Consider the following 20,998-nt stretch of genomic DNA (forward strand, 5'->3'; position numbering starts at 1 on the left):
ACTGATCAACTAGGAAGCAAAACGAGGTACGGAATAAACTATACCAAAACAGGAAGTACAGCTACGAACGTGACATAAGTCTGAAAAGGTTTTCCGTGAATTATATAAAATGATTGTACTTTGACGAACCGATAAGTGCAGACGCGATGATATCACTATTATACGTAAGTTGCTGGTGGGAGTACAGGAGAAATTCATAACCATGCCGAAGGATGATGCAGAGGCGGTCAAATCAGCATTCGGGCAGTTGTATATGTTAGAAGAAAGTAGGCATGAGCTTTAATCCGAATGAAGCACAAGACAGTCAAGAAACACTGAAAGAACCACTGGGAAAGGATCAAATGATGACGAAAGATATGATAACAAAAGGTTGAGCGCTAATGGGAGTGAATCTCGTGGCCGTAGATTCAGAGAAATATATAGTGATTACAGGGGAAGTGGTGGTCACGTCACTCACCATAATACTAAGTGGAGGCGCCAGGATTCAATGAAATGGCTGAGACGAAACCACATCCAAACAATGAATATCGCATATCCCAATTTGAGCGACGCGTGGAAAACTAACATCTTTTCCTGATGGGGTCCTATTTGGAATACAAGAAACTGGTACTGACAATCAGAGAAACTGAACAGAGAGACAAATTGGCGGATGATTCACTGTAAGAAGATAGAAGTGAGCCTGAAGAAGCCATACCAGAGCATCGAGTTAAGTTCCATCAGCGGACAGCAAATGATGTCGCAGAAATTTGTGGAACGTAATGATGGCACGCAGGATGTATCTCTGTCAAGCAACGTACACGTTACCAAAGTGCATAGAACTAAACCAAGAAAAGTTTGATACCTAGAAAATATCAAGAGATATTATCATTTAGTATGCGAACAGTGCAGCCTTATAAAGTGCAGAACTTAATAACATCGGGTTCTACATCTACATCTACATCTACATCTATACTCCGCGAGCCACCTTACGGTGTGTGGCGGAGGGTACTTATTGTACCACTATCTGATCCCCCCTTCCCTGTTCCATTCACGAATTGTGCGTGGGAAGAACGACTGCTTGTAAGTCTCCGTATTTGCTCTAATTTCTCGGATCTTTTCGTTGTGATCATTACGCGAGATATATGTGGGCGGTAGTAATATGTTGCCCATCTCTTCCCGGAATGTGCTCTCTCGTAATTTCGATAATAAACCTCTCCGTATTGCGTAACGCCTTTCTTGAAGTGTCCGCCACTGGAGCTTGTTCAGCATCTCCGTAACGCTCTCGCGCTGACTAAATGTCCCCATGACGAATCGCGCTGCTTTTCGCTGGATCATGTCTATCTCTTCTATTAATCCAACCTGGTAAGGGTCCCATACTGATGAGCAATACTCAAGAATCGGACGAACAAGCGTTTTGTAAGCTACTTCTTTCGTCGATGAGTCACATTTTCTTAGAATTCTTCCTATGAATCTCAACCTGGCGCCTGCTTTTCCCACTATTTGTTTTATGTGATCATTCCACTTCAGATCGCTCCGGATAGTAACTCCTAAGTATTTTACGGTCGTTACCGCTTCCAATGATTTACCACCTATGGCATAATCGTACTGGAATGGATTTCTGCCCCTATGTATGCGCATTATATTACATTTATCTACGTTTAGGGAAAGCTGCCAGCTGTCGCACCATGCATTAATCCTCTGCAGGTCTTCCTGGAGTACGTACGAGTCTTCTGATGTTGCTACTTTCTTGTAGACAACCGTGTCATCTGCAAATAGCCTCACGGAGCTACCGATGTTGTCAACTAAGTCATTTATGTATATTGTAAACAATAAAGGTCCTATCACGCTTCCTTGCGGTACTCCCGAAATTACCTCTACATCTGCAGATTTTGAACCGTTAAGAATGACATGTTGTGTTCTTTCTTCTAGGAAATCCTGAATCCAATCACAAACCTGGTCCGATATTCCGTAAGCTCGTATTTTTTTCATTAAACGTAAGTGCGGAACCGTATCAAATGCCTTCCTGAAGTCCAGGAATACGGCATCAATCTGCTCGCCAGTGTCTACGGCACTGTGAATTTCTTGGGCAAATAGGGCGAGCTGAGTTTCACATGATCTCTGTTTGCGGAATCCATGTTGGTTATGATGAAGGAGATTTGTATTATCTAAGAACGTCATAATACGAGAACACAAAACATGTTCCATTATTCTACAACAGATTGACGTAAGCGAAATAGGCCTATAATTATTCGCATCTGATTTATGACCCTTCTTGAAAATGGGAACGACCTGCGCTTTCTTCCAGTCGCTAGGTACTTTACGTTCTTCCAGCGATCTACGATAAATTGCTGATAGAAAGGGGGCAAGTTCTTTAGCATAATCACTGTAGAATCTTAAGGGTATCTCGTCTGGTCCGGATGCTTTTCCGCTACTAAGTGATAGCAGTTGTTTTTCAATTCCGATATCGTTTATTTCAATATTTTCCATTTTGGCGTCCGTGCGACGGCTGAAGTCAGGGACCGTGTTACGATTTTCCGCAGTGAAACAGTTTCGGAACACTGAATTCAGTATTTCTGCCTTTCTTCGGTCGTCCTCTGTTTCGGTGCCATCGTGGTCAACGAGTGACTGAATAGGGGATTTAGATCCGCTTACCGATTTTACATATGACCAAAACTTTTTAGGGTTCTTGTTTAGATTGTTTGCCAATGTTTTATGTTCGAATTCGTTGAATGCTTCTCTCATTGCTCTCTTTACGCTCTTTTTCGCTTCGTTCAGCTTTTCCTTATCAGCTATGATTCGACTACTCTTAAACCTATGATGAAGCTTTCTTTGTTTCCGTAGTACCTTTCGTACATGATTGTTATACCACGGTGGATCTTTCCCCTCGCTTTGGACCTTAGTCGGTACGAACTTATCTAAGGCGTACTGGACGATGTTTCTGAATTTTTTCCATTTTTGTTCCACATCCTCTTCCTCAGAAATGAACGTTTGATGGTGGTCACTCAGATATTCTGCGATTTGTGCCCTATCACTCTTGTTAAGCAAATATATTTTCCTTCCTTTCTTGGCATTTCTTATTACACTTGTAGTCATTGATGCAACCACTGACTTATGATCACTGATACCCTCTTCTACATTCACGGAGTCGAAAAGTTCCGGTCTATTTGTTGCTATGAGGTCTAAAACGTTAGCTTCACGAGTTGGTTCTCTAACTATCTGCTCGAAGTAATTCTCGGACAAGGCAGTCAGGATAATGTCACAAGAGTCTCTGTCCCTGGCTCCAGTTCTGATTGTGTGACTATCCCATTCTATACCTGGTAGATTGAAGTCTCCCCCTATTACAATAGTATGATCACGAAACTTCTTCACGACGTTCTGCAGGTTCTCTCTGAGGCGCTCAACTACTACGGTTGCTGATGCAGGTGGTCTATAGAAGCATCCGACTATCATATCTGACCCACCTTTGATACTTAGCTTAACCCAGATTATTTCACATTCGCATTCGCTAATAACTTCACTGGATATTATTGAATTCTTTACTGCTATAAATACTCCTCCACCATTGGCGTTTATCCTATCCTTGCGGTATATATTCCATTCTGTGTCTAGGATTTCGTTACTGTTCACTTCCGGTTTTAACCAACTTTCCGTTCCTAATACTATATGCGCACTATTTCCTTCAATAAGAGATACTAATTCAGGAACCTTGCCCTGGATACTCCTGCAGTTTACCAATATTACGTTAACTTTTCCTGTTTTTGGTCTCTGAGGACGGACGTTCTTTATCAACGATGATAATGTCCTCTCTGGTAAGCCGTCAGGTATTTTATCGTTTCGCCCAAGGGGGGGGTCCCTCTAACCTAAAAAACCCCCGTGTGCACGCCACACGTACTCTGCTACCCTAGTAGCTGCTTCCGGTGTGTAGTGCTTCTAGATTCGTGTCATGTGAATCGGTCGTGTAGCACCCCCCCCCTTATCCTCTGTATAGTTATGTGTGTATTGTCGCTACATTTCAGCTTCATTGCAGTGGAGTCCTAAGAAAGAAGAAGCGAACGAGAACTGTAAAATGGAATTTAGTGGGGTAGGCACACAGTAGTCAAATGTACACCCTCCCCTCAGCACGCTTACACTGTCTTGTTGAAGCGATAAATTTCATGGAACTGTCCTGCTGTCTATTACCATCTGACCTGATAGGGGGACTCGTTCGGCACTCTTCTGCTGGATCTTCTAGTGCAGTGCTTCATCTAATTTCACGAAATCCGAAATTTTCAGGTACTTGCACGATGACGGTCTGGCTTTTTTTATCAGTTTTGGCTGAAAAATTTAATAGCTTCACCCTTTTTTTATTTTTATAAAAGTCTGTCACCTTCACAGCGCATGCAAGTCACCCGTAACTTCAACAGCAACGAAAACTGTGATGTAGGTTAACATTCATTGTCAGCGATCCATTTTTGGAGCTACGGTTTTATTGAGACTTACCTACCGGCTGCTAGAAAAGTACCATCCCTCCTGGCAATGTTTAACGGCATGCTTTCATTTCTTATCAAGAGGAACAATGCTGAAGGGAACTGTTTCTGAAGAAAACCTAAATTATTTGTAGATGATATAGCAGTGTTAGGCGAATCTGAAACGAGTTTCTAAAAGGCCACAGAAGTCATGAACGAGGTATTTTCAGAAAGATATAATATGCAAATAAGTAAGAAGAAACAGATTTTGTTTGTCTCTCTCTCTCTCTCTCTCTCTCTCTCTCTCTCTCTCTCTGTGTGTGTGTGTGTGTGTGTGTGTGTGTGTGTGTGTGTCTGTGTGTTTGAAGAAGAAATTTTTTTGTTCTGTTCAACAAGAAATATCATCCATAAAGAGGTAAAGTTTAAATTCTTTCTGAAATTTATCACATCCTGAAAAGGTGGCTAAAGGAAATGTCCTTCACATGACGATTTTATTAATTTCAACTCACCGATAGGTGATGTAAATCCGCTCCTCTTCAACTCATATACTGCATAAAGCCTATTGTTTTCGTGTTTCTTCTTTTAACCAACTAATTTGCAGGAAGAGGTATATTTTTATGAAGCAGAGATCTTCTTAAGAAGAAAATTTATTTTGCGGAGTGCTGATCTTCGAGAGGGTGCGTGGGCTAGAATGGGAGGATGGAGGCCCTACATGAAATTTAAAAAGCAAAAAATTGTTAAGGTGAGTGCTGGCACAAAAAGTGGCGGCAGGCCTGAGTTCAACCCACACACCACTTTTGTGCAGCTGCTTCCGATTTCGCTTATTAGAATTTTTTCACTGTTTGGCACAAGAATGAAAGCTGTCACTACGTTTTGTCGTTTTAAAGAAAATAACTTTTATTGGGAGGAAAGAAGAAAAGTTAAGCGGAGTACATCCATTCGAGAACAGGATTCGTGAGACCCGTCACCCTTTATTATATTGAACTGCAAAGATTTAATGTCTGTTACACAGCATAACAGGCGAGGATACACAACATATTGTTTAATACGAACATCCATTTTCGTCTGCAATAAAACTTGGAACGAAGAGTCATCTGTGATCATCGTAACTAGTTATAACAGCATTATTTGAGATGAGCGCTTTTCTAATGACATGATGTAGAGGTTGTAAACGGATTTACTAACCGATTCGCAATTTTACATTTCCCACTGAATATTACGCTGCTCACGCTGGCTGGTGCTTTTCCAAATCCGTGTTGTCGTAGTTTCAGTAAATGGAAACAGAAAACGACTTCAGATACCGTTGTTCGGACATGTTAGTGAGCCATATCTGACCCATTAGAATGGATCGGTGCTTACCTGTGCTTGAAATTCCGTGTTTTTAGACGATGGACAGTAAGCTATTAGCAGTTGTTAATACTCCAGGTTCCTGTCACCTTGATCTCACCAGAAATTCCGTGACTGACTGACATTCAGTGGGTGTCTGAGGTGCCGACATTGATAAATTCAGAGAAGGATGAGACAACATCCGTAAGCTTGTTTATTTACGGGCATTATCATGATTTTATGTCTATATGCGAACCATTTTATTTGTATATGTGGTCCTCGTAGTTGTACTAAGATCCAAATAAATATTTACTGTTGCTGCAGAATTTAACATTGATTGTCAACTAACATAAGCTGTAGCTGGCCACCGATCATTTAACTGACTTCTACACTGTAGAGAAAGATCGAATACTCAGAGTTCCGGAAGTAATTGGAATCTTAAGAAGTCTAAATTCCCATCCTCTTAATACGATTAATAAACACACTGGTCTGTATCAAAAGAATATTTTAGCTGATTACAACATTATTCATTCAGTTTAAGGCGTACATGTAACGTAATCATTTTCCTGGTTTTCAAATGTGCAGGTTTTCTTCCCTCCTATTGTTATGATGGTTCCGTCACCATCATGCTGCTACTTCCCGCTTTTCCATTTCAGACACTTTATCAATCATGTACTTGTTTCATATTGCGGCTTGTGTTATGGCTAGTGTGCGCACACTCAATGCTCTCGGTTAGTAAGCATTTACACTACTGGCCATTAAAATTGCTACACCACGAAGATGACGTGCTACGGACGCGAAATTTAACCGACAGGAAGAAGACGCTGTGCTATGCAATTGATTAGATTTTCAGAGCATTCACACAAAGTTGGCGCCGGTGGCGACACCTACAACGTGCTGACATGAGCAAAGTTTCCAACCGATTTCTCATACACAAACAGCAGTTGACCGGCGTTGCCTGGTGAAACGTTGTTGTGATGCCTCGTGTAAGGAGGAGAAATGCGTACCATCACGTTTCCGACTGATAAAAGTCGGATTCTAGTCTATCGCGATTGCGGTTTATCGTATCGCGACATTGCTGCTCGCGTTGGTCGAGATCCAATGACTGTTAGCAGAATATGGAATCGGTGGGTTCCGAAGGGTAATACGGAACGCCGTGCTGGATCCCAACAGGCCTCGTATCACTAGCAGTCGAGATGACAGGCATCTTATCAGCATGGCTGTAACGGATCGTGCAGCCACGTCTCGATACCTGAGTCAACAGATAGGGACGTTTGCAAGACAACAACCATCTACACGAACAGTGCGACGACGTTTGCAGCAGCATAGACTATCAGCTCGAAGACCATGGCTTTACCCTTGACGCTGCACCATAGACAGGAGCGCCTGTGATGGTGTACTCAACGACGAACCTGAGTGCACGAATGGCAAAACCTCATTTTTTCGGATGCATCCAGGTTCTGTTTACAGCATCATGATGGTCGCATCCGTGCTTGGCGACATCGCGGTGAACGCCCATTGGAAGCGTGTATTCGTCATCGCCATACTGGCGTATCACCCGGTGTGATGGTATGGGGTGCCATTGGTTACACGTCTCGGTCACCTCTTGTTCGCATTGACGGCACTTTGAACAGTGGACGTTACATTTCAGATGTGTTACGTCTCGTGGCTCTACCCATCATTCGATCCCTGCGAAACCCTACACTTCAACATGATAATGCACGACCGCATGTTGCAGGTCCTGTACGAGCCTTTCTGGATACAGAAAATGTTCGACTGCTGCCCTGGCCAGCACATTCTCCAGATCTCTCACCAACTGAAAACGTCTGGTCAATGGTGGCCGAGCAACTGGTTCATCGCAATACGCCAGTCACTACCCTTGATGAACTGTGGTATCGTGTTGAAGCTGCATGGGCAGCTGTACCTGTACACACCATCCAAGCTCTGTTTGACTCAATGCCCAGGCGTATCAAGGCCGTTATTACGGCCAGAGGTGGTTGTTCTGGGTACTGATTTCTCAGGATCTATGCACCCAAATCACATGTCAGTTCTAGTATAATATATTTGTCCAATGAATACCGTTTATCATCTACATTCCTTCTTGGTATAGTAATTTTTATTGCCAGTAGAGTACCATCTCATCATTTCCCCTTAACGAGGGCACAAGGGAGCGGTTTTTATGGAATTTATGCGAGTAATACCATTCTGTTGTCGTCTTTATTGCACCTTAGATGTCTTATGACTTGACTTTCATTGTCCGGTCGTTATGTAGGTTTATTTCGCATTTTTCTAGAACCCCTCTTTTACTCTTTTAACATGAAACTTTTTTTCCATGACAACGTTCAGGTGAGGATGACCTCAGACGGTTAAAATATTTTATTTGTAATTAACGTACTGTTATCTGTTTCATTTTACTCTAGAAATTGTAGCTGTGTGGTTTCTTGTAAGGCTTTAAAAAAAACGTGAGAAGCCCCTCCTGTTGTCTTGTAACACGAAAGTTTCATTATTACAGTTTACACCAGATGATGGAGCTGTAACTGTTCCGCCACCGGTTGTGCGTGCAATAGAAGATCGTTGATTCGAACTGCTGTGCGGTTTCATAATTTTATAAAGTGGACTTTTAGAGTTGTGGTTCACCCACAAGTAGAACTCTTTGAGAATATCAAAATTGTAACTGAAATGGAAACAACTAATCAGCCCAAAGCACGTCCAGATGAATATGAGGTAACGATAAAAATCCCATACTCGGGCTGGCTAGCATAATCGAATAAACTGCTTACCGTCAACAACATAACCACAAAATGTTGTCTGCCAACATTGACGGGCACATGAATGTGGCTTGAATTCAAAGGAGGGGTACCAACAGCAACTGAGAGATTTGTACGAAATAAATTAACAAACGACGGAGCTGATCCCCCTTGATACACAAAACGGGTCAGAACACTGTTACAGAATCAACGAAAAACATGCCAAATTCAAACGAACGCAAAATCTCCAAAATTGGCGCTCTTTTACAGAAGCTCGAAATTTAGCGCAGACATCAATTCGAGATGCTCATAATAGTTTCCACAATTAAATTTTATTTCGAAACATGGCTGAAAATCCAAAGAGACTCTGGCCATATGTGAAGTATGCTAGCGGCAAGACACAGTCAATGCCTTCTCCGAGCTGTAGCTATGGAAATACCATCGACGACAGTGCAGCGGAAGCCAAGTTACTAAACATAACCTTCCGAAATTCCTTCACCAAAGAAGACGAAGTAAACACTCCAACTTAGAAGTAGATATCCTCGGAGTAGTGAAGCAACTTAAATCACTTAATAAAAGCAAATCTCCTAGTCCAGACTATATACCAGTTAGGTTCCTTTCAGGGTATGCTGATACAATAGCTCCATACTTAAAATTATATACAACAGCATCGCTCGACGAAAGATCGATACCCAAAGATTGAAAAGTTGTACAGATCAAACCAATTTTTAAGAATGATAGTAGGAGTAATCCACTAAATTACAGGCTTATGTCATTAACATCTATGTGGAGCAGGATTTTGGAACATATATTGTGTTAGAACATTATGAATTACCTCGAAGAGAACGGTCTGTTGACACTCAGTCAACATGGATTTAGAAAACATCACTCTAGCGAAACACAACTAGTTCTTTACACACACGAAATGTTGAGTGCTATTGACAAGGGATTTCAAATAGATTACGTACACCTACATTTCTAAAAGGCTTCTGACACTTTACCACACATGCGGTTCGTAGTGAAATTGCGTGCTTATCGAATATCGTCTCAGTTATGGGACTGGATTTGTGATTTCCTGTCAGAGAGATCATAGTTCGTAGTAATTGATGGAAAGCAGTCGAGTAACACAGAAGTCATTTCTGGCGCTCCCCAAGGTAGTGTTACAGGCCCTGTGCTGTTACTTATCTACATAAACGATTTAGGAAACAATCAGAGCAGCCTTCTTAGGTCGTTTGCAGATGATGCTGTCGTTTATTGTCTACTAAAGTCATCAGAAGATCAAAACAAAACGATTTAGAAAGATATATGTGCAAAAATTGGCAGTTGACGCTAAAAATGAAAAGTGTGAGGTCATCCACATGAGTGCTAAAAGAAATCTGTTAAACTACGGTTACGTGATAAATCAGTCTAATATAAAGGCCGTAAATTCAACTAAATAGTTAGGAATTATAATTATGATCAATTTAAATTGGAAATAACACGTAGAAATTGTTGTGGGGAAGGCAAACTAAAGATTGTGTTTTATTGGCAGAACACTTAGAAAATGCAACAGATCTTCTAAAGAGACTGTTTACACTACGCTTGTCCGTCCTCTTTTGGAGTATGGGGATTTTCTCCGCCCGGGGACTGGATGTTTGTGTTGCTCTCATCATTTCATCATCCACATTCATTAAAGTGCCGAGATTGGACTGAGTAAACTTTGGAATTTGTACGGACGCTGATAACCGCGCAGTTGAGCGCCCCACAAACCAAACATCATCACAATCATCATCAACTTTTTGAGTAGTACTGCGCGATGTGGGATCCTTACCAGGCAGGATTAACGGAGTACATCGAGAAAGTACAAATAAGAGCAGCTATCGCGAAATAGGGGAGAGAGTGTCACGGACGTGATACAGGATTTGGGATGAATACCATTAAAACAAACGCGTTTTTCGTTGCGGTGGAATCTCCTCACGAAATTTCGGTCACCAACTTTTCCTCCGAATGCGAAAATATTTTGTTGACACTGACCTACACAGGGCGAAACGATCATCGTAATAAAATAATGGAAATTAGATCTCACACAGAAAGATGTAGGTGTTCGTTTTTTCCGCACGGTGTTCGAGAATGGAATAATGGAGAAATATTGTAAAGGTGGTTCGATGAACCCTCTGCTAGGCAGCTAAGTGTGATTTGCAAAGGTATCCATGTAGATGTAGAATTGCAGAAACATGTCGGCAACATTGCCAGCCACTGTTTCCTGGGCCGGCCGTTGGTGGCCGAGCGGTTCTAGGCGCTTCACTCTGGAACGGCGCGACCGCTACGGTCGCAGGTTCGAATACTGGCTCGGGCATGGATGTGTGTGATGTCCTTAGGTTAGTTAGCTTTAAGTAGTTCTAAGTTCTGGGGGACTGATGACCTCAGAAGTTAAGTCCCATAGTGCTCAGAGCCATGAGAACCACTTGAACCACTGTTTCCTGGCAATATTTGCGACAATATATTCACGATCCAGAAATGTTTGCCATAAAATGGAAGAACGTGAGATATTGGAAGTGAGTAAGGATCTCCTGCTTTCACATCACGCAAGGAATATAGTTAGAAAGAACAAGAGAAAGCGGGGTTTGTGGATGTCTTCTGTTTTAAATAAGCGGAATGTTTCACAAAATTTAACTCTTGAACTGATGCTGGGTACAGTCCCTTCCCAGAATTTTACCAGAATGTTGGAACGCAATTTCGAGTATCAAGTATAAGCAATTGGTCCGAGAACTGGTAAAACCAACACAACTAACAGATAGTATACAACATCCAACCCGATTGGCGGTCACCCTCTTGTATTAAGCTACGGGTGATTTGTAAAGAAGTTTGATGAGCCTCATTAAAATCCTCTGTTCATCAATAATCCTCTTTGTACCACAAGTATACAATGCTTTGGTAGAAAGACTGAAGGATTTCTTTAATGAAAGTAAGATTGAAATAAGAAGAGAATCTTTATGTTTGTGTTTTCTTTTTGTTTACCAGAACAGGGACAGAACTGTTACTTTAATAAAACCGATACATCTACAACCACAGCCAAGGTGTGTAGAAAGTAATGTATATAGACTGCAGTCTCCACGAACCTACTACGGTGTCGTAGCAGGCGGAGAGGTGATACTCCGACGTGGCGCGTCCCAGGTGGCGAATAGGGGGGTCCTCACCGGTTTACCGGTGGACTTGAGCGAAATAAAATAGCTCTCGCGGACCAAACACTAAACAACCTCTACGCCTAACAACCGTAGTTGTAACTCGGAGCTTGCTCCATACAAGGTTGACTACCTTTGAAAGTCAAACATGGAAGGAAATCTTTCAAGGAAAAATCCACCGCTTGGCAATAACCAAGGAAGACTGCACTCGGATACGGTGGGCAGTCACCTGAAAGATAACTTGGATGAGTCGGAGCATCTGAAAATACCCAAAACGGACAGACGACCAAAACTCAAGACAGGACAAATAAACTACATTGCGACACACAATACAAATTCCCTCATACAACCAGGCAAACTCAAAATTCTGACGGATGAAATGGATCGCAAGGGGATTCTCATAACCGAACTTCAAGAAATGAGAAATACTGATCAGGAGCCGATAGAATCACAAGGATATAAGATTTATAGGGGAATACCAGGGAAAAGAGTCATGAAACAGTGTCCACAATTTGGAACAGGATTCGTGGTGAGTCTGAAAATAATAAAGTCCATAATAGAATTTAAAGCACAATCTCCCAGGCTCTCAACATTAACTCTAAAAGCTGCAAATAAAATGTACACAATAATAAATGCCCATGCCACGAAAAATGATAAAAATAATAAAAAAGAACACAGAGAAGAGGTAGAAAAATTTTGGGTGCTCTTAGATCAAACGACAAATAACATTAATAAAAATCACATCAAAATTTTAATTGGAGACTTTAATGCCCAGTTAGGAAGGGAAAAGAGATATAGAGACATAATAGGGAAATGGACAGCACAAAGAAGAACAAACAAAAATGGCATAAGACTAGTGGAATTTTGCAGAAACCATGACATGATCTCAAAGTCGACGTATTTTAAGAGAAGACCAAGTAAACTAAAAACTTGGAAACATCCAGACTGGAAAAAAGGAGAATGGCAACTGGACCATGTCTGCATGGACAAGAATTACCACAAGGAAATTTACAATGTGAAAGTACTGAGAGGGACAGATACCGGATCAGATCATTACATGATAAAAATTAAAATTAAATTAACCCCATTAGCAAAGAAAAAATCCCACCAGAAGAAGAAGAGAACCTATGACCCTCATAAACTGATACAAAATGAGGATTATGAAGCACAAACCAGGGATATAAAAATAACAGATGATCTGGAAGAAATAATTCCCAAATTGAAACAAATAGCTGAACAAGTTGCCCCTATAAATCCAAGGAAAAAACACCAGTGGTGCAACGATGAATGTGATGAAGCAGTGTTGGATCGACACCAAGCCTGGTTAAGGCATCAAAATGAAAAAACAGAAAAATCATATTTGGAACTCACAAAATAAAGGAAGACAACACAAAAAATAACAAGGAGAGTTAAACGTCAGTACCAAAAAGATATACTTCTAATGATAGAAACAAATAGTGAAAAAACATACTCAAGAGACTATTACAAAATATTTGGCAGACAATTACAAAGATATGATCCTCCAACATTAATGTTAAAAGATAAAGATAATAACCTAGCCCATAGCAATAGTAAAAATACAGAAATTCTAGCAGAAACATTTAACAAGTTACTAAATTGTGAAGATCCCCCAGAACTTCTTCAGATAAACACAGAAACCCCAATTAAAACACCAGCAGAAAATATAAATCCACCTACAATTAATGAGGTCTACAGAGCTTTAAAAGAACTCAAAAACTACAAAGCAAGTGGAGAAGATCAAACGTTTGCTGAACTTTGGAAATATGCAGCAGAACCAGAAAAGATAGCATTACACCAATGCATAGTAAAAATCTGGAATGAAGAGAAATTACCAGAAAATTGGACTACTGCTATAATACATCCATTACATAAGAAAGGAGAAAAATCAAATCCAGACAACTATAGAGGAATTTCCCTTTTGGACTGCACGTATAAGATCATGGCAAGAATACTATACAACCGCTGTAAAGATCAACTAGAACTGGAACTGGGAGAATAACAAGGAGGATTTAGATCCTGGAGAAGCTGCCCAGAACAGATAATCACCTTGAAGTTAGTTATGGATATCTACAAAAGAAGGCAAAAACAACTAGTCATAACCTTTGTAGATTTCAAAAAGGCGTATGATTGCATCCATAGATCTTCAATGACGAAAATATTAAGGAATTTTGGACTTCATCCTAAATTAATAAAAATGATACAGTTAACCTTAACAAACACCAAATCCAAAGTAAAATTTAGAGGAGAAATATCTGAACCATTTACGATTAAAACAGGGTTGAGACAGGGAGATTGTTTATCACCATTGCTATTCAATTGTACTCTTGAATATGTAATGAGAGAATGGTACAAGGAAAATCCTATGAATATTAAAATTGGAACTAAGAAAGATAAAATAAACCTAAATTGCTTGGGATTTGCTGATGACCTAGCATTACTAGCTAATAATATTCAGGAAGCCACGAAACAAATAACATGCTTACAAAATATAGCACAAAAATTAGGACTCCAGATATCATTTGAAAAGACTGAAATAATGGTAACGGATCCACATGTAATAGATCACATCACAGTGAACAATAGGGAAATTAAAATAGTGAAACAATTTAAATACCTGGGTGAAATTATAACACATAAATTGGACGAGAAACCTGCATGGCGAGCAAGAACTAATAAAATGATAAAAGCTCAAAAGCTAACATGGTCTACGTACAATAAAAAATGTCTATCAATTAAAACAAAATTAAAACATTACAAGACGGTGGTTCAACCAGAGGTTACATACGGAAGTGAAACTCTTTTTAAAGTCACCCAGAAAAACAGAATTGACAAAATTTTAAAAGTAGAGAGAAGAATTGCTAGAACATGCATAAATAAGAAATATCAAAAAGCTGGGCAATGGCGGATAGTTCCAAATGAAGTGGTATACAGAGAACTGGAGCCCATCACCGATACTATACGAAAGAAAAGGATCTCTTTTTGTGGTCACATTCTGAGGACACCAGAAACCAGATTATCAAGGAAAATTATTGAGAAACTCTGGCATTTGAAACAACAAGGAGGATGGCTTAAGGAAATAAGAGAGGATATAGAAGAACTGGAAATAACTCTGGATGATTTGCAGAACAAAACGCCAAATTTAAGGAAGTTGAGGGACACAGAAATAAGATTTAAACCAAAAATTGACAAACGACATACAATGAAAAGGGTATCTACAGATGAGGAACGACGAAAAGCATCGGAACGAATGAAGAGATACTGGGCCACTCGGAAGGGGAAAATACCAAAGAAGAGGACCAGAAATGATTGACTGAAGTGGTCCAATGAGGCCGTAAAAGCAGAAGAAGAAGAAGACTGCAGTCTGAGAAAGGACAGTTGGTGAGTTGCTGTCTATGAACACCGAAAAGCACATGATAAAACTCACAAAGAATTTCAAATTATAAAGTACGCCGCATTGTTGCAGATCTTTTTCTAAACAACAGTAGCAGCTTGTTAGCAACGCGCTCACGAAAATCTGATATGTTTACGTGAGGTATTACGATCTGGACGACACTTTCAATTGCTTCCAATTGCTCGTCCACCTAACGTTCTTTCATATGTTTACTGTGGCTTATTGTAGAATGCGTTGCTTGTATTTGTTGGTCTAACGCCTCACTTTCTTCCTTCTTAGACAGGGGCTCAGTCTCGAGATGGTACTGAAAACAAAGAATATACAACGTCTGACAAAAGTGAAGTATCCAGAAGATATGGTTGGATGTCAATGTAACTTGATAGACGTTCACACTATCGGCGGGCATTTAAATGATTGGAGCTGCAATTCTGTATGGGGTGTAGAACGACCACCAGAGTGCATTTGTGTTGATCGTGTTTAGGATTGTTAATAGGCTGGTAGGGTATATAAGGAGTGTGAAGAGCCTCAACTGTGGACTGCTCACTGCGAAAGATACCGAGACGGTGCGTACTCCTGTCAGAAAGCATTAGTAGCTCCTGACAGAGTTTGAAACGGGTGTCACTGTTTTAGTCCATTTAGCCGGCTGGCCGAAACGTGCAATATCCAGACTTCCCAACCGAATTAGTGCATGCATCCAGGTCATAGAGGATACACGGCATGCTGGTGAGTGGTTTCATGCTGCAAAGTTCCTTGTACAGTAGTAGACATAAAACAGAGCCACTCAGATTGAGACAGAATCATTCACTTAATGTGGCCAATGTAACCGGCTGCAACTAAGGATTCTAAGTCCAGCAATATCCACAATGTGGCACCACACTGTAGCTCCCAGACGTTTAAGGAGGAAAGGTTGCCATTATCATCCAACGTTATAGGCATACATTTTTCCAGTGTACATGAAGATTATCAATGACGCCAAGTTCGACAAGATCGTCAGGGAGGCCAGTCAAGGACTCCTCTTTTGTCACATGGAAGGCAACGTGGACACTGTGACCATCGACCACGAAGGTTTGGACGCCCAAACAACTTAAGTTTTCGAGCTGCTTTTTGAACTACCTGCAGAAGCTGCCCTCCGTCCATAAGTCACAGTTGTCGACCACGTAGCCTAGAAATGGGCATAGATCAAGAGATATCTTGTCTTGAATGGTGTCTGACAAGTGCGTATTGATCTCTGTAGCCACGTGCCCTCCTACCTCCACGTTAGAAACTGCAGAGACGTCATGTATAACGGTCAACCCAACATGTTCGGGATGCGGAAGGGGAGGACATCTTCGGTCGTAATGTCTACAGCGATAGTTCCCAAAGTTACCGCCTACGGTCTTGGTACACCCACCACAACCTACTACTATGCCAGTGACGTATGCAGCGACGCATTGTGCTGCCAGGATTTCATAAAGCCTGCCACTTATCCACCTCAGCCCACAACAGCCATCACAAAACAATGGCCCGGACGACGCGGAGAGACCAATAGAAACTGAGGCCGCCATACAGCAGCCTCCTCCTCCCTCCACCAAGACCGGCGTCGTCAGCGTGTCAGCACTTGGCTCTCTTATGGTGCCGACAAAAGCTTTCAAACCCGGACGGCGGGAGTTGTCGCCATCGTCAGATGCAGAAGGTCATGTTTGCAAGCAACATTCACCGTGGTGGCACAAGCAGAGGGACAGGTCGATTCCAGGAACCAATAACAATCTCGTGCACAGGGACGATGATATCACATGTGTGGAGTATGCCCACCTCCCAACGTAAACTAACTGTGACAGTGATGGACAACCCTGCACAATGATCACGCCAGTGCCCGTCCCCTCTGTGTACAGCGTAAAGACCAATGTACAGGCGGAGACAGTTGTCTCCTCACTGACAGCGTACAACCACCCACTGATAGGGGAAGACCACCTGGACGCTGAACACTCCCCCCTGTCCCCCCCCCTCCCTCACCACCACCACAATGGTAAGAGGAGATAATGAAGAAGACACATCAGCGATGCCACTGGGTCAGACGCATCCAGTCAGCCCCATCCACCAATGACCTATTAATGTGCCCCCTGCAGCTGAATGGGACTGGGTGATTTCACCCATTGACTAAACCCACCCTCTCTTTCAGTAATCCGCACAAGTGTACAGAGGGCTCACAGTTAACATCAGTATGATTCACAGAACTGTGAAGATAAAATTACTCTGAGACATGAGGATGTCGATGTTACCCTGTTATAAGAGGCGCATATTGTGAGGATTTTGGATGTTTCTGGATACGACTTGTACCATTCCGTTGGTGATCAGTTTGGATGTGGGGTGGCAATCTACATACGAGAGGGGCTATCAGTCATAGAAATCACCATATTCCCATACATACAGGGCATGGCGATTACCATCTGCATCTACATCATACGGATAACCTTATGTTTCACCTTAAGCGAAAATCACAAATATTATTAAGTACAGATGACACGTGAATACAAATGAATTTAGCAAGATAATTTTGTGCCATCAGGAAGAAACTCGTCAGCCTGCCGCTGTGGCCGAGCGGTTCTAGCCGCTTCAGTCCACAACCGCGCTGCTGCTGCGGTAGCAGGTTCGAATCCTGCCTCGGGCATGGATGTGTGTGATATCCTTAGGTTGGTTAGGTTTAAGTAGTTCTAAGTGTAGGGGACTGATGACCTCAGATGTTAAGTCCCATAGTGCTTAGAGCCATCTGAACATTTGAAGTAACTCGTCGGTCACAGAGGTGCCAAACTTATTCTGCGTTATTGACAAGATTCAGTTACACGACCAACAAGAAGAATACCAGCCGGTGTGTGCCTCGAGAGGGCTCGGAATTTATTACAGCGTACATCTCAAAGACACAGCTCCTGAGGGTCGGGATTCAAAAGTAAATGTCACTGAGTTTTATCGACATTTCTGTAGCTAGCTTTAAGGACTCGAGCATAGTTACTGATAATACTTATGTGGACTGACTGCAAATTAAATACAATTAATCAATAATTATAACCCTTATTTCCGTTTTACTGTCTTAAGCACACTGGATACTGAAAAACTCATTCACCATACAGGATTCACATTTTTAGAGCGTTCCAGTGGCTGTTCTGTAAGCATTATGAGCAGACAACACGTTTTGCTCATTATACACCTTGAATATATTTTTCTTAAGAACACTGTCATTGGCACTATCCCCAAAACAGAAGAACACAAAGGAAAAGGTGAAAACGTGAACATCCACAAACAGATTGTAAGCTACAAATAATATAACGTTCCAAATCAAGTAGTCTACTGCGCACCGAAACCCAACGCCATGATAAGCTGAGTCCAAAAGGAGTGGAAAAAAATCAATCCACCTAACATGAAAGGGGAAACAGTTGTCACCAGAACGTGGAACAAGGAACACAGAACGCTGACAGTAATGTCTAGAATACGTCATCTTGAAGCAAAACCGTTATTCAATCTACAAATTTTGAAGGAACGACAAATATCACCTAGTCGTATTGATTACAAAAGTACCACTTCTGATGCTCTGTCAACAAAAGCAAAACGTGTCTATGTTAAGTGGAATCTCAGCACCATGCTGTTTCGACTTAATCTCTTAACCAGTGGGTAGGCGTCCTTTTTGTACGCCACATCTAGAACTAGCTTCGACGGACAATAATTGTAGCCTTCGATCAGCGCGATAATACGAACTCCAGTCTCTTCATTCCGTTCAGCTTGTGTTACGACAGTAGCCTTTGAGATGCCACGCACCATTTATAAGGAGTGTGTTTAGGGGCGCTCAACGATGAGAGTTATTAACGCTCTCACTTACGCAGAAGACCGTTTATTGATAATAGGAAGAATAAATACGTACTAAATGAAAAGTTTTTCGTGTTCTTAATGTGAAGGAAAATAAATTTTGTTACAATATTGCATAAATAAACGACCTTAAGAGGTAAAACAGATGAAACAACACAAGTGGTATTAAATATCACTGTTACAAACGTAAATGCGATAGCAAGCTGCAAAAATAATTTTTACTTAACCAGTGTCCTGCCTATTATGTTAATTAAATTCTTGGAGAATGTATTAAGCCTGTAATACATTTAGAATAGACAGTGCGCTCTTGAGGTCGTGATCGCGACAGGTGCAGTGATAACCAGTGCTCTACGTGTTTATGTTGGATGACGAATGGCCACTGCAGCAGACGCTAGGATATAAACAGTAAGATATCACTTGACTCTAAATGCTGTGTGCACGGTCTTCAAGCAGACAACGCGAAGCTCCGTGCACAGATCCGATGGAGCAAGTGGAACCAGTATCATGTCATTAGTCATCGAAATATTAACTAGTGTTAAATTACCCACTCTCTTTCGATACCAAGAAAAAGAGAACCTTCCTACAATGTAAGATGAGTTAACACCAAAATTTACGCTCCACACAAAAAAGATCTCAGTAGCTTATCTGCACTTCATAGTAGTACAAACGTAAGTAACTTTTGTGAGAAGCATATGATTGACTTCCTCCTCTCATATCACAGTACTTGTTTCAGTATTAAATGAGAAAAATAACCATTTTAGGTTTATGAAACATAATATGACATCGGATTCTTATCGTAGCCCCCATCAAAAATGTTTTAGAAAGCAGGGAGCTCTCCAATCTTTCGTCCAACAGTCTGTTTCCTTTCATGCATTCGTACTGCTAGCAGATTCGTGTTGAAGGACTTGTGGACATCAAGGTTTCAGGAAAGTGATAATTATATTATTTTACTAATTACGGTATTGGGGACTTGCAGCAAAGGAGAGTATCCCATACAGCAGTGAATATTCTTGTGCGCGTTTGTGTTCAGCATTGACTGCGAATGCCACACGACAGGGAAAAAATGGTTCAAATGGCTCTGAGCACTATGGGACTCAACATCTGAGGTCATCAGTCCCCTAGAACTTAGAACTACCTAAACCTAACTAACCTAAGGACATCACACACATCCATGCCCGAGGCAGGATTCGAACCTGCGACCGTAGCGGTCACGCGGTTCCACACTGAAGCGCTTAGAACCGCACGGCCACACCGGCCGGCCCACGACAGGGAATTCAACTGTCTGAACTGTTCAGTAAGTCGTCAAGTGATGGAGTGAAAGTCAAATTAACGTCTCTTTTCGAGTCATATTCAACCCAAAAAGAGTACTGATTAAGGTAGTAGCGTGTTAAAACCATTACACTTCGATAATTCCCATACGAGTATTCTGATAGTCAAAACGATCAATTTCTGTGCAGCTACCAGGAATTAATAAAGATCTAACTGAAAGAAAATATGTAGAAACACTGTTCTTCTTTCGGTTCTGTTAACCTCTTCTTGCTGTTCCGGTTTGCCTGTCACTGCAAATACAAATTCTCATTCATAAGGCGTTTTTCACTTTTCTTGGCAAAGCACCAGCAGTAACTGTATTGTAATGATTGTTAGTAGCTGATAGCAGGAACTGTATGATCAGAATGGTACGGGTGTTCAATGAATATGTTGTGTTACTCTGTAAACCTTTTCGAATGACGTTAGTGGTGGCACATTGTATCTAGCATTGACTACCCAAGTAAACATAGCATGGGGGGCGTCGACGCTTCTTATGAGCTACAACTCTGATCAAACTCTACCTACTGCATCCTGTTTTCCAAGCTAGCATACAATAGGCGCTGATGTGCGGCTAGGAACACTTGCCTTGCTACACTGCCTCACATTTCCTGAATAACAAGCAGAGAATAGATCCAAAGAACCCTAATATTTTGTGGGGAACACCCAAAAAATTTGGACTGTGTAAAAATTGGGACTTCGTACGGGCGCTGATGACCGCGCAATTGAGCGCCCCACAAACCGAACATGCTTATTAATCTAATATACCAACACCTGTTTCATTAACAC

The sequence above is a fragment of the Schistocerca cancellata genome, chromosome 4 (assembly GCF_023864275.1).
Source record: "Schistocerca cancellata isolate TAMUIC-IGC-003103 chromosome 4, iqSchCanc2.1, whole genome shotgun sequence".
NCBI classification, from domain to species: Eukaryota; Metazoa; Arthropoda; class Insecta; order Orthoptera; family Acrididae; genus Schistocerca; species Schistocerca cancellata.